This window comes from Syngnathus leptorhynchus, chromosome 14 (genome assembly GCF_054491065.1).
Source record: "Syngnathus leptorhynchus isolate UIUO chromosome 14, UIUO_Slep, whole genome shotgun sequence".
NCBI lineage: Eukaryota > Metazoa > Chordata > Actinopteri > Syngnathiformes > Syngnathidae > Syngnathus > Syngnathus leptorhynchus.
Window position 1 is genome coordinate 10,582,233 of NC_141208.1, and position 14,514 is coordinate 10,596,746.

Genomic DNA, 14,514 nt, shown 5'->3' on the forward strand with positions numbered 1-14,514 from the left:
GGCCGCACTGAAGGGCAGCATATGTGAGCAATGGGTGATGAATGCTGCCCCATTTGTTGCTGTTGAGATAGATGAGACTACAGATGTCACAAACAAAGCACGGATCTGTTATTTTGCGGTACACACACTGGATTTGATAATAGACGACCCCCTGCTGTAATTATGTCTTGGGAGTGTTGGAGAAATATAGCTGTTGTGAAAAGTTGATAGCTCAAACATGATGGAGCTGCTGTGATAGCATCAAGCCAAACTGAAAGAAAAAGGTGCCTAAACTGAAGGAAAATAAAGAGGACTTTTACAACAAATTAACGGAGATTTTTGTGACGAAGAATAGGCGGATGGACTGCATCTCCAAATAAAGGTAAGACAACAAACTGTGTGCGCGCGTGCATGTAGTATTCTCTAGGAATGGCCACAGCCTGACATGTTTGTGAACCACCTCTGACCATTTAGCCATCCATCACTATCGCAAGATTTCCTCAAAGATACTCTCCAGACGCAAGTAACAGTAAACGCGACTGCATGCGCCAAGTATTTTAACCGGTTGATGATGCGTGCAATCTTCCGTTTTTGCATCTATTCAGCCTGCCCGATTTTCCTTTGGCAATGCAAAAAGGCTTTCTTGAACTTAAAAGCTTTAAACCCTAATAACAGGATGCTTTTCATGTGGTTGGAGGGGAAAACTGTTGTTGTGTTCCCACCAGTTTAAAAGCTATTAATTATCCAGTGAGATTTACACAGCCCTCTCATGAACTTTTTTACACTCACGCATATACACAAAAATGCGTTGTGAGCGTCACAAGTAATTCGATGACAAAACCTTTTGATTTTGTCACCAAACAAACTCATTGCACTTGATTTTTCCAGAACTGAAGGCTGACTTTTGACATTTTGAAAATGATCAAATTGTGTCTGGAACTCACTTTGGATTGATAAAATAACCTTTTTCTGAAAGTTTGGGTTATCTGCTCTTGGAGTCAACTTGAAGCCAGTCACAGGGTTTATGTCACGTGACATTGGCCGACGTCATGAGGCCATTTGTTTTTCTCCCTGACGGATGGATGATTGGCTGGGTAAGATGGATGCTGAGTGGAAGTGGGGCGCACCCACCTGATGCCCTTACTGATAAGTGACCTCATTACAGCTCCACTGGGCTTGTTTTGCTCCTTCACAGTACTGCATGATGGCTGACTCCCATTGAGAGCTTTACTCTTAAGCCGCGCCAAACTCTGCCACTTTCTCGAGGTTCTTTTTGATCCATCATGCTGGATTTGCAACTTGAGTGGAGCATTATATTGCACTGAGGGCTGTTTGTAGTATCTAATGAGTGTTTGCCAACCTGAATTGAACTAAGGCAAACATCTTAGAATAGGAAAATGGAAATCTCATGGCACACAATGTACAGAAATTGGCATGTATTGTACTGAATTTTTGATTTTATCTCAATTTACTCAGAAATTAGAGAAAAATCTGGGCCTGTTTAGTTCACTGGCCCTAAAACGCATATAACTAACAAAAAAAAACTGTCATGGAGGAATGAAGCTGGGCGACCAAATGCTGCTTGAACCCGGATTTATTGAAGGGCAGGGGGAAGGTGAACAAAGGAACCAGCGGAAAGAGGCTAACGGACAGCGAGCGGGAAACAGGATTCCCCTCGGACCAAGCGCAGACTAGGAAGAGGTTCTAACCGTGAGCCTTCACACGAGACCCAGCGAAGACACTACAGGAGCGACCACAAACGGGAAGAAACAGTAGACACCGATGGAGAGGAAACACATGGACAGGGTTTAAATACATGAGGAAGCAGGTGACAGTCATTACGGTAATGAAGTGATGTGGCTGAAGGAAGTTGCCGGCTTAGCGTCCTCTGGCACGGGCGTGGCAAAAACAAGCTAAGAAGAAATAAGGATTTCCAAAAATTATATTAAAACGGATTAAAACAACTACAAATCAAAAAACGCAAACAAGTAAAAGGAATTGCAAAAAAATAAAAATAAGTAAAAACTTTATCTTCTACAATTTAAATCAATTTTATTATAGTTTTCAATAATTTCAATTCATTTGAGTGACAACTTAGGTACATTCATAAACACGTTAACTGTGGATATGTTCTGATTAGGTGGATTGGTGGCGCACTGGCTAGCACGTCCGCCTCACAGTTAGGAGGATGCAGGTTCGATTCCACCTCTGGCGCTCCTGGTGTGGAGTTTGCATATTCTCCCCTTGTTCACGTGGGTTTTCTCCGGGCACTCCGGTTTCCTCCCACATCCCCAAAAACATGCTTGGTAGGCGGATTGAGCACTCCAAATTGCCCCTAGGTGTGAGTGCGAGTGCGGATGGTTGTTCATCTCTGTGTTCCCTGCAATTGGCTGGCAACCAGTTCAGGGTGTCCCCTGCCTACTGCCCTCTGACTGCTGGGATAGGCTTGAGCATGCCCACGACCCCCGTGGGGACAAAGCAGTACAGAAAATGGATGGATGTTCTGATTAAAAGTGCGTCGTGTATTTCGGTTCTGAACATACTTGTGTATTGGCTCTCATTAGATAAGAACAATTTTCTTGACTGGTAAATATACAAAAATGCATCTATAAAAGTTACAATTGCTTCATCACCCCAGAAACATTCATTCTCTCCATCTTCTCTATCTTTCCTCCTACTCATCCTCCTTTGTGTCAGTGGAATGTAAACATGATGTGGGAGGCCATCTCTCTTCCATCTCAAGCTTGCTCAAAGCAAATTTGGGCTCACAGTGTTTAGAGTTTAGATTGCTGTTAGGGTTTATAAACTATCTTGATCGTATGATTATGTTGGAATGTAGATTAGAATTATTAACTTTGTTTAAACCTTTTACCTTTCCTTGACTCTGAAAAGTTTAACCATTCAGTTGTTGAAACTTTCCAAATGGTGTGGAAACACTTTCTTGCTTAGTTAGTCATCTACAATGCTCCACTAGTTTCTGTTTCCACGGCCTTGTAAAACAATGAGCTGGGACCCTCTGCACTGATTAACCAGTTGCTGAGGTGACCACCAAACATGTCCAATGTCACCCCCACCCTACTTGTTCTCAATAAATATGCTCTTGTAAGAGACTAACGGCAGAGTTTGTTCGAACATACCTACAGTAACGAACAGGCTCTCCACTTGCAAGTGCTTAAAGGGCATACTGTCTCCTGTGTGGTTCTTGCAAAATAAGTTAGAGGGAGAACATCTCTAACAATTGCTATTGATGGTTTAACTCCGTTGTTTTGTCACCTTTCTGTTCTTAATTGCAAACATCGTGAGAATGTTGACCGCCTTTTGTATGCAAAATTGTTGGTTTTTAAAGCTCTTCAGTGTCTCTTTGTTTTTACATCAGTTCATCTTTAGACCTCAGAGGGTGAGAGACATCCAGAGAAGTCAGGACCTCAAATCTGAATCCAGTGAAGAAATGTGAGATATGCTCAAATCAAGGCCACATAAATATTAGAATCTAATTTTCACAGGGCTTTTTCTTAATTTAGTCAGCTCTTGCACACATGCACACAAGCTTTTTTTGGTTTTCCTGCGCTCAGAATGTGTCAAGACAAACGTTTACTTCAGATCCTTACTTATTGACTTGGGAATGCACAAAAAAAGGAAGAACTCTTTGTGCTTGTCATGTAACAACCTCTCACATTAATGACTCCAAAACCTTCAACATATTGTTGGATACATTTAAATTTACCTGTTTTCCTTTTGCTATTTTTTTGCTTTAATTTCATTATTAATAGTTACTATATTTATTCATATTTACTATTTTATCTATTTTATTTAATATTTTATTATTATTTATACCACATGGTGATTGTATTACATGATGCCACACAATCTGCTACAATACATTATACAATAACAACAATAAACAGAAAGTCGGAATACCTTTACATTTTTGGATGTTTACATTTTCTTTAATAGTCAATGTTACTGTTACACCTGCTCTCGTTACTGTTAAAAGGAATACTGCAGACCCAAAAACCCCTATCATCCCCCCCAAAAATGTAGCCCCCCCATCGCATCCACATGACTTCCAACCCACAAAGTTTTCCCCTTTTTATTTCTCTCTCTGTCTCTCTCTCTCTTTCTCCGCTAAGGAATTTTGAACAAATTACCTCCACATCTGCTTAAAGGAGCCCCATGGGAAGAGGGCCAAAAAGAATATACTGCTGACTGAACACAAACATTGACTTCCTCAAATATGGAGCTCTGATATTCTCCATATGCTCACCTGGCGTGGCGGGTCGCTCGCTGACTGCGGCGTGGCGACATCTTGTCAGTCTGCCTCGTTATCTTCCTGTGCCACATATTTTTGGATAAGTTTGGAGTGAGGGGGGGCTGTTTAGCACTTTGCTGTCACTGGTGTTATAGGCACTATAAGAACATGACAACTACAAGATATTAGTGAGGCACAATTGTGCGGTAGTTGACATGTGCTATTTTTTCCAGTGGTGGAGCTCAGAGGGGGAGATCTAGGGCACTGCCCTCCCTTGAAATTTAATTGGAACCCTAAGGTGCCAGACTAGACAGATTGTTCAATTAACCCGTGAGTCCCCCCCCCCACCACCACCACATTCCCCAGCAAAGAACATGGTTTATGAAACTCTATCTGTGTTAGAATAGAATTTTTTGGGTTGGTGAATTTTGAGATGTCAGTGGCCAACCCCAATGGCCCCCCTCAGGAAAAAAATCCCACCTCCGCCAGTGATTAGTTCTCCTAGTGATATTATATATTTTTTTATTCATCAGTGTGTATAATAGTGTGTTTCTTTAATATACTCTTCTTGATAAACGGGGATTCACTGATGCTGTGGCCATTGAGTGTGTATGTGGTGATGTTGTTGAGAAAGCCGCCCTCCAAAGGAATCGGTGCGTATTTGTCTCGTAACCAAAGAAAGAGCTGAGGAGAAATATGACAAACTGCAGAAAAATAGAAGAAAAGGCTGAAAAGTGAAAAGAGTGATTTTCGTCTAATCTCAGGTAGCCCCCCACCCCTCCCCGTCCCGTCTCGCTGGACCCCATGTTGCCTTTGGACCACCGCCAGATGCCTTTTGATTGTTGTTCACCTTCTTTCTTGTGTCACTCGACAGGCGCTTACTGTGACCTTTCCAGCAATGAATCAAGGTCGCTGAAAGATCACTTACTCAGGAGCTTTCACCAGCTCTGAGGAGAAAAATCACCTAATTAAGCGAAGCTTTATTTCACCTTATCATGAATATGTCTCCTCCGTCACAGTTGATCTCCACCATCATGGCATGTGTGCGTCACTAAGGGGTGGGATTGCTGATAGGCTCTGCTCTTATCTAGAAAACTCCAAGATGTGCTCCAAGCTCCAGTTTGGTTTGTGTCTTCTCAACATCTCTATCTCAAATGACATGACACACTCAGAGGAAGCGAGGGGGGAGAGAACCTCAAATATTTGGCAAAGTCTTAAACTGAAGAAGGGGGGGGGCGCTATTGTGTTGCATTCCATGTGGATGAATTAGTCAGCTGTTGGAAACGTTTCACATGTGTGCGTGGACACGTGAAGACAATGAGGAGGTTTCAAACTATTTTGCAATAAGAGCAACACTGACAATTGACTCGCATTATAATCACAAGGCTCTGAGTCACAAAAAAAAAGTTTCATGCAACGTTTGCACAAACGTGAAAAGTGAAAGTTTGATTATTGGGATCTTTCAACAAAACAATAAATGAACACATCCGTTTACTAAACTCTAAATAAGTGATGTTCAAATCCTATCAACATACTCCGAAATTTGTAAATGTAAAATATTGTGCCATAACTCCCATAAATATAATGCAATCAGAATGACGACATGTTTTTTATTTGTTCATGGAGTTGTCACAGCTATGACTGGTCATTCTCCCGAGCACTGGAAGAAAACTCCTGCTAAACGTCTCAACAATAATGCTCCCCGAGGTTATTTTATTCTGGAATGTTAATGGTCTTAAACCCCAGTGCCCCCCGTGACCTCTGGCTCACGCTCCTTTGGGCTTTTCCTATCATGTGTTCGATCAAGCGCTACACAAATGCTGTCATCTGTTTGAGCAACAAAGATTCATGCAGCAGGAAATTTTGGATTAGATGCTGTTGAACGCTGCCCAACACACTTTGATGGATTCTAATGTTTGTTGTCATTGAAGGATATTTGAGGACTTTACTTCTCAGACACTGAATACTTGCTCCTGGTTGGTCGCTTTATGTCAAGTAAACATTATAGAGAATGTTTGCTGTACACTACTGGACTTTGCTGTATTCATGTGAGAGCCATTAGTTTCTCTCTTTAGGGTCCTAAATAGAAACAGATGCACAGAGCGACATCATTCCTTCACTCGTGAGGAATCTTTTCTTGTTCTTTCCAATTGCAGATTACTTTTCTGTACTGCTCTCAAACATTCTGCCAGTGAAGCAAATGTGTCAATGTTTGACATCTGGGCATATGTGGAAGTTTATTCTTCTTTAGGGATTTGCATGAGATTGGGATTTTTTTTTTTTTGGGACGAGGTGGTGTACGTAATTATGTAGTAAAGATGGCAAGATTTTTCTCCCTTCCCTGGTGGACCTCTGCAGACCATGTCAAGCTAAAGGATTTCCTGGCCGACTGGCCTCATTGCCAAAGGCAGTTTTGCCCCACACTCTTAGGATTAAAGCATTCCAACAAAATAAAATAAAAATTAACACATCCTGTTAAATCTAGAATCAATCAAATTATACGTTGCCAAATATTGAGCCCACTCTTTATCAACTGTAAATCAATGTTAAGAATTTACAATTATTTTGTTTAGAATTTATGATCAGTTGACGTTACAACAAAGAATAGATTTTACTGGTAATTATCACCATGCCTTTTTGTGCCTGTATGGTTCTCTTCACAATTTGCACAAGTCAGGGGTTTTGCCACCTGGAATAGGGTGTAACAGCTGCCCAAATAAGCGCCAACCTTCTTTATGATTACCCCTAAATCACTTGTAACAGCACAGACAGACACAGTTAAATATTATATGCTCATAATGAAGGCCTTTTGACAACCTGCACTTTTTTTTTTAACCCATTTGAAATGTTTGCTCAGGTTTATGATTTTCCACAAACTGGAAGTTCGAGACACCGACTCATTAAAATCAGAATCCTCTCTGTGTGCCGCATTTTTTATGGTTACCCGCTTTCTCATGTGACCTCACAGTCATTGCCTTCCTCCCAGTTAATTTATGTCTCTACCCCCTCCTCTCGCTTCTCCATTCCAAGGAAATTACAGCACGCTGTCAGGTATAACAAATTTGCTTCCTGATTATTTTGTGGAAGCTCTTTATAGCAATCAGCTCTGGTGATCCAAAAAGATGTAGTTCTCCTGCAAAATGACATTACCTCTATAACGTGGAGACATTGAGTCATTGTGTTGACCGAGGCTCAGTTTTCAGGGTTGCTCAGAGTTGGACTGCCACAACAATGCAAGCTGATCTCTGTTGGACCTCACGAATCAAATCCCAGCGGTGAAAAATCAGGACTGATCGTTCAACCCGAGAGCATCCATCTAAAAGGCCAGCTCAGTGGCCTAGTAGTAGAGTGTCCGCCCTAAGACTGGAAGGTTGTGGGTTCAAACCCCGGCCGGGTCATACCAAAGACTATAAAAATGGAACCCATTGCCTCCCTGCTTGGCACTCAGCATTAAGGGTTGGAATTGGGGGGTTAGATCACCAAATGATTCCCGAGCGCGGCGCCGCTGCTGCTCACTGCTCCCCTCTCCCCCAGGGGATGGATCAAAATCACATGGGGATGGGTTAAATGCAGAGGACAGAGCCCTTTGAGACTGCTTGTGATTTAGGGCTATATAAAAACTTGACTTGACTTGACTTGACTTAAAACCCGTGTATATCGTAATTTTCGGACTATAGGTCGCTCCGGAGTATAACTTGCACCAGTCATAAAATGCACAATAAAGTGAAAAAAAAACATATATAAGTCGCACCGGAGTACAAGTCGCACTTTTGGGTCCAATTTATTTGTCTAAATCCAACACCAAGAACAGACATGAACCAGCAACAACAGGCTAAATGATACGGTCTGCGAATGTGACATATACACAAACGAGGAGCTGAGAACAGGCCTGGCGTAACATTCTGAGTTATTCAAGTAAGTATTACATAAATAACATGTTTATCAAACCATCTGTGTCACTCCAATTCATTAAATCCATCAATCGTGCTTTATGTGAACAATGGCGCGTATGCGCCGCATATGCTGACGTCGGACCCGTTGTAAGTTGCATTTCTAATTATTCCACAGACCCATATAACGATATATAAAGTATATTTCAAATAACTATCATATTACAACAATATTATCAAACCATCTGTGTCACTCCAAATCATTAAATCCATCGATCAAATTCCTCGTTCTTTATGTCAACAACGCCGCACGTGCGCTGCAGAGATCCAGTATATAACTATATTGTAGCGTTTACAAAGTACCAGGAAAAACGTGGGTTTATATAACAACAATATTATCAAACCATCTGTGTCACTCCAAATCATGAAATCCATCAATCAAATTCCTTGTTCTTTATGTCAACAACGCTGCGCGTGCGCTGCAGAGATCTAGTATATAACTATATTGTAGCGTTAACAAAGTATCAGGAAAGACGCGGGTTTGGTAAACGGCTCTTTATTTAACAAAACAAGAGTTCAATGAGCCAACAACTACTGAACTTCCAGCCACGAAGGTGAAAGAAATCTCCGTAGAGTATGACCGGGCGTGTGTAAAAGCCATGTCCGAGCCCCATCCACCGTCCCCGGACAGCCACCCGGCCGAGCGGCGGCCCCCGACTTCCATCCACTGAAAGAGAGTTCCGTTGAGTAGGACCGGGAGTGTGTAAAAGCCATAATAGTTTTTCAAAGAGTGACACAGACACTCCAAATCATTAAATCTTTCAAACTCTTCGTCCTCCGTGTCACTTACAAACAAAGCCGCTAATGATGCCGGTAGTACGTGGGGCCCTTCGTCATCTTTGTCATCCCGTGATCGAATTTATGGAAACAACCGCCGCGCGGCACCAGTGACGTCACTTGCAGTTCAAATGACAGTAATCCCTTGCTACATCGCGGTTCATTTATCACGGTTTCACTACATGGCGGATTTTTGAATTTTGAAAATTTGAGAAAAAAAATCACATACAAGTCGCTCCTGAGTATAGGTCTAAAACTATGAAAAAAAACTAGACTTATAGTCCGAAAATTATGGTACATACATATAGCAAATGTTTAATCACTGCTGCCCCTTACAGGTCTTTTATTTTCCCTCAGCTGTTTGGTAGGTCGCTTTTTTTAGATGGCACTCACGTCAGAGTTGTGAGTTACGACCAAAGGTCATCAAGTGCCAGGCTCCGCAGATGTCATTTTGTTGCAGACAGCTCATGTGAATGGAATATTAATTCATTATGAAGACATATGTCTCCCTCTACTGGCGTATTTAATCACAATATTTCTTGAGTCTTAACAAAATGTTTTACTATTGACCTCCATTTTACACTTGGTTACAGTTTATTTTTATGTATAATGATTGTATTTTATGTAATGTTTTAAAATATATATATTTCTATTTAGCCCCCACAAAACAATCATTTATGATCATGTCATACCTGTCTTATTCAAAATTAATATAATTATTTAACTCATTGTTTCACTAATTTAAAAAATAACAACAATATTTATCATACTATTTGCTCCAACTCTGATTATCTAACTGCTCAGTAAATCGAATTAAAGAACAGAACGGGTTGGACTGCAAGCCATACTTTGCCTATCCCTGTGCTAACATCTCAAATACACAAAAATACACTTCACTCTGTGTATTCAACATGCTCCACATAACTACGATGTGTCCTTTCTGTATGTCATGCTGTTGACAGTTGGAGCCGATTTGTGGTCACATGATCTTCTCCATAGATTAGTGGAATGGAGTCATGTAGCTTCTGAATGTGACCTGTGGAATGAAACTCCCACCATTGTTTGGCTAGTACACAAAGAACATTCCTTCTCCCGCCTCGCCCCCCCCCCCCTCCCCGACACACCAGCAACCTCTGCGGCGTCAATGCATGGTGATGTTGTCACTAGTTTTTCTTTCCCAGTCTTTTCATTATGCTGTTTCGATGACTTGTATGTGTGCACTTGTAGGATGTTGCTCAGGAGTTAACTGTCACACTGGTACTATTCGCAAATCCATCTTCTATTAATGCAGTAGTTAGAAGTAAATAGCAGCGCGACATGACAGACTTTCCAGATTTGAAGGAGCTGGAAAATAAAGTTGGCCAGAAAACACCAGAAAGTCTTCTACTTTGGATAAGTAATACTGCCGACTCAGAAGATGTGGGGATAGAGCATCTAAAATGCCTATTCAGTGATTCTTTTGCCAACAAATCGAGCGACCTTAGGCAAGAGATGGTAAGGGGGATTTTCTTTATGTTCATATGCCTACTTGAATAACAACAAATACCTTTTCATGGTCCTGGAACATTTCGGAAAAATACACTTCCAAAAGAGAAGACCCATTATGACGAGTAAAATATATGGACCTAGCTGGACACGGGTCACCAGGGCCCCCCTCTGGAGCCAGGCCTGGAGGTGGGGCTCGAAGGCGAGTGCCTGGTGGCCGGGCCTTCGCCCATGGGGCCCGGCCGGCCACAGGCCGAAAAGAAAACGTGGGTCCCCCTTACCATGGGCTCACCACCTGTAGGAGGGACCAAAGGGGTCGGGTGCAAAGTGAGCTGAGCGGTGGCCAAAGGCCTTGGCGGTCTGATCCCCGGCTGCAGACTCTGGCGCTTGGGACATGGAATGTCACCTCTCTGGCTGGAAAGGAGCCTGAGCTCGTGTGTGAGGCAGAAAATCATGCCATTTGGTGCATAAACTAGACATAGTCGGACTTGCCTCCACACATAGTTTGGGCTCTGGTACAAGCCCTCTCGAGAGGGGCTGGACTCTCTTCCACTCTGGAGTTGCCCACGGTGAGAGGCGTCGAGCAGGTGTGGGCATATTTATTGCCCCCCGGCTGGGCACCTGCACATTGGGGTTCACCTCGGTGAACGAGAGGGTAGCCTCCCTCCGCCTTTAGGTGGGGGGACGGGTCCTGACTATTGTTTGTGTCTATGCACCAAACAGTAGCTCAGAGTACCCACCCTTCTTGGAGTACCTGGAGGAGGTGCTGGAGAGCGCTCCTTCTGGGGACTCCATCGTTCTACTGGGTGACTTCAATGCTCACGTGGGCAATGACAGTGAGACCTGGATGGGCATGATTGGGAGGAACGGCCCCCCCGATCTGAATCCGAGCGGTGTTCTATTGTTGGACTTCTGTGCTCGACACGGATTTTCTATAATGAACACCATGTTCAAGCATAAGGGTGTCCATGTGTGCACTTGGCACCAGGACACCCTAGGCTGCGGTTCGATGATCGACTGTGGTCGTGTCATCGGATTTGCGGGCGCATGTTTTGGACACTCGGGTGAAGAGAGGGGCGGAGCTGTCAACTGATTACCACCTGGTGGTGGGTTGGCTCCGATGGTGGGGGAAGATGCCGGTCCGACTAGGCAGACCCAAACGCTCTGTGAGTGTCTGCTGGGAACGTCTGGCAGAATCCCCTGTCAGGAAGAGCTTCAACTCCCACCTCCGGCAGAGCTTTTCCCACGTCCCGGGGGAGGCGGGGACATTGAGTCCGAGTGGACCATGTTCCGCGCCTCCATTGTTGAGGCAGCCGACCGGAGCTGTGGCCGTCAGGTCGTTGGTGCTTGTCGTGGCGGCAATCCTTGAACCCGCTGGTGGACACCGGCGGTAAAGGATGCCGTCAAGCTGAAGAAGGCAGCTGACAGGTACCGGATGGCCGAGCAGAACACAGCTTCTGCGGTTGCTGAGGCAAAAACCCGGGCGTAGGAGGACTTTGGCGAGGCCATGGAGAATGACTTCCGAACGGCTTCGAGGAAATTCTGGTCCACCATCTGGCGTCTCAGGAGGGGGATGTAGTGCACAGTCAACATTATTTACAGTGGAGATGGCGTGCTGCTGACCTCAACTCGGGACGTCGTGAGTCGGTGGGGACAATACTTCGAAGACCTCCAACACGCCTTCCATTGTGGAAGCAGGGCCTGGAGACTCTGAGGCGGACTCTCCAATATCTGGGGTCGAAGTCACTGAGGTAGTTAAAAAACACCTCGGTGGCAAGGCCCCGGGGGTGGATGAGATCCACCCGGATTTCTTAAGGGCTCTGGATGTTGTGGGGCTGTCAATGCTGACACGCCTCTACAACATTGTGTGGACATCGAGGACAGTGCCTCTGGATTGGCAGACTGGGGTGGTGGTTACCCTCTATAAGAAGGGGGACCGGAGGGTGTGTTCCAATTTCAGGGGAATCACACTCCTCAGCCTCCCTGGTAAGGTCTATTCAGGGGTGCTGGAGAGGAGGGTCCGTCGGGAAGTCGAACCTCGGATTCAGGAGGAGCAGTGTGGCTTTCATCCTGGCCGTGGAACGGAGGACCAGCTCTACACCCTCGGCAGGATCCTTGAGGGTGCATGGGAGTTCGCCCAACCAGTCCACATGTGTTTTGTGGACTTGGAGAAGGCGTTTGACCGTGTCCCTTGGGAGGTTCTGTGGAGGGTGCTTCAGGAGTACAGGGTGCCAAGCCAACTGATAAGGGCGGTTCGGTCCCTGTATCACCGATGCCAGAGTTTGGTCCGCATTTACGGCAGTAATTCGGATTCGTTCCCAGTGAGGGTTGGACTCCGCCAAGGCTGCCCTTTGTCACCGATTCTGTTCATAATCTTTATGGACAGAATTTCTAGGCGCAGCTGAGGCGTTGAGGGGGGCCGGTTTGGGGACCTCAGCATCGCGTCTCTGCTTTTTGCAGATGACATGGTGCTGTTAGCTTCTTCAGACTGTCATCTGCAGCTCTCACTGGAGCGGCTTGCAGCCGAGTGTGAAGCGGTCAGGATGAGGGTCAGCACCTCCAAATCCGAGTCCATGGTCCTTGGTCGGAAAAGGGTGGAATGCCCTCTCCGGATCACGGATGAGATCCTGCCCTAAGTGGAGGAGGTCAAGTATCTTGGGGTCTTGTTCACGAGTGAGGGCAGGATGGAGCGCGAGATCGACAGGTGGATCGGTGCAGCGTAGGCAGTGATGTGGACTCTGTACCGGTCCGTCGTGGTGAAGAGAGAGCTGAGCCAAATGGCAAGGCTCTCGATTTTCCGGTCGATCGACGCTCCTACCCTCACCTATGGTCACGAGCTATGGGTCGTGACCGAAAGAACGAGATCCCGGATACAGGCGGCCAAAATGAGTTTCCTCCGCAGGATCTCCGGGCTCTCCCTTAGAGATGGGGTGAGAAGTTCGTTCATCTGGGAGAGACTCGGAGTAGAGCCGCTGCTACTCCACGTTGAGAGGATCCAGATGAGGTGGCTCGGGCATCTCATCAAGATGCCTCCTGGACGCCTCTCTGGGGAGGTGTTCCGGGCAAGTCCAACCGGTAAGAGACACCGGGGACGACCCAGGATGCGCTGGAGAGACTATGTCTCTCAGCTGGTCTGGTAACGCCTTGGGATCCCCCGGGATGAGCTGGATGAAGTGGCTGGGGAGAGGGAAGTCTGGGAGTCCCTCCTAAAGCTGCTGCCTCCGCGACCCGATCCCGGATAAGCGGAAGAAGATGGATGGATGGATGGATGGATGGATGGATGGATGGATGGATGGATGGATGGATGGATGGACACTTCCAAAAGTGTCAATAAATTTAAGTACACTTACTCAGTACAGTAATTCTACTCGTCTTTCCTGTCTATTCAGAAGTGGATGCGCTCTGCTGATGTGAGTATTCTATGCCAGCTGGTTGCCGTGCACGAGGGCATCGAGTCTATGCGTTGGCTCATGGAGTGGACTACCTTGGCAGGTCGTGACAGCAGCCTGACAGGAAGTCTAAGCAGCTTGGTGACAGTTGCGGAGGATGCACGCTCACTAACTCCATGCAGGTGCAGTGTTAGGGGGGAAACAATGGAGAAAATACATTTGACATACCCTGAGAATTTGCCTACCTTTAGTCAAGAATCATCAGGTCATTCACCACACAATGACAGTGACCATTCACATCAAAATAGCTATGTTGAAATGTCAAGCCAAGAGGCCAGCCCATCCACAAATTGTTTCGTTGAGAATGATTTCCAAGAGTCAGAACCCCAAGACTCAGAAGCTCACTCTCCGCAGGACCTAAAACTGGGTGCTGGTCCTAATAAAGAAGTGAAGGAAAGGTCGCAAGAGACAAAGAGACACAGCCACAACAGCATAGGAGAAGAGGATGAAAAGATGGCTGCAGTTTTGTTTGGGTATGATGCTCAGTGGTGCTGGATAGTCACAAGATGACGTGATGTTTTTGTGATGTGCAATTAGCGCAAAACAAAATACATGTCTATAACGTGAGACACTATTTTTCCTAAAAGTGCAATATGTATTGCAGTAAGTAAATTTAAATAGTAAA

General features: G+C 45.1%; 1 pseudogene; it reads left to right on the forward strand.

Annotated features, from left to right (window-relative positions):
- Window positions 1-10,272: 10,272 nt before the first annotated feature.
- LOC147046634 (leucine rich adaptor protein 1-like) lies at window positions 10,273-14,415 on the forward strand (annotated as a pseudogene).
- The last annotated feature ends 99 nt before the right edge of the window (window positions 14,416-14,514 follow it).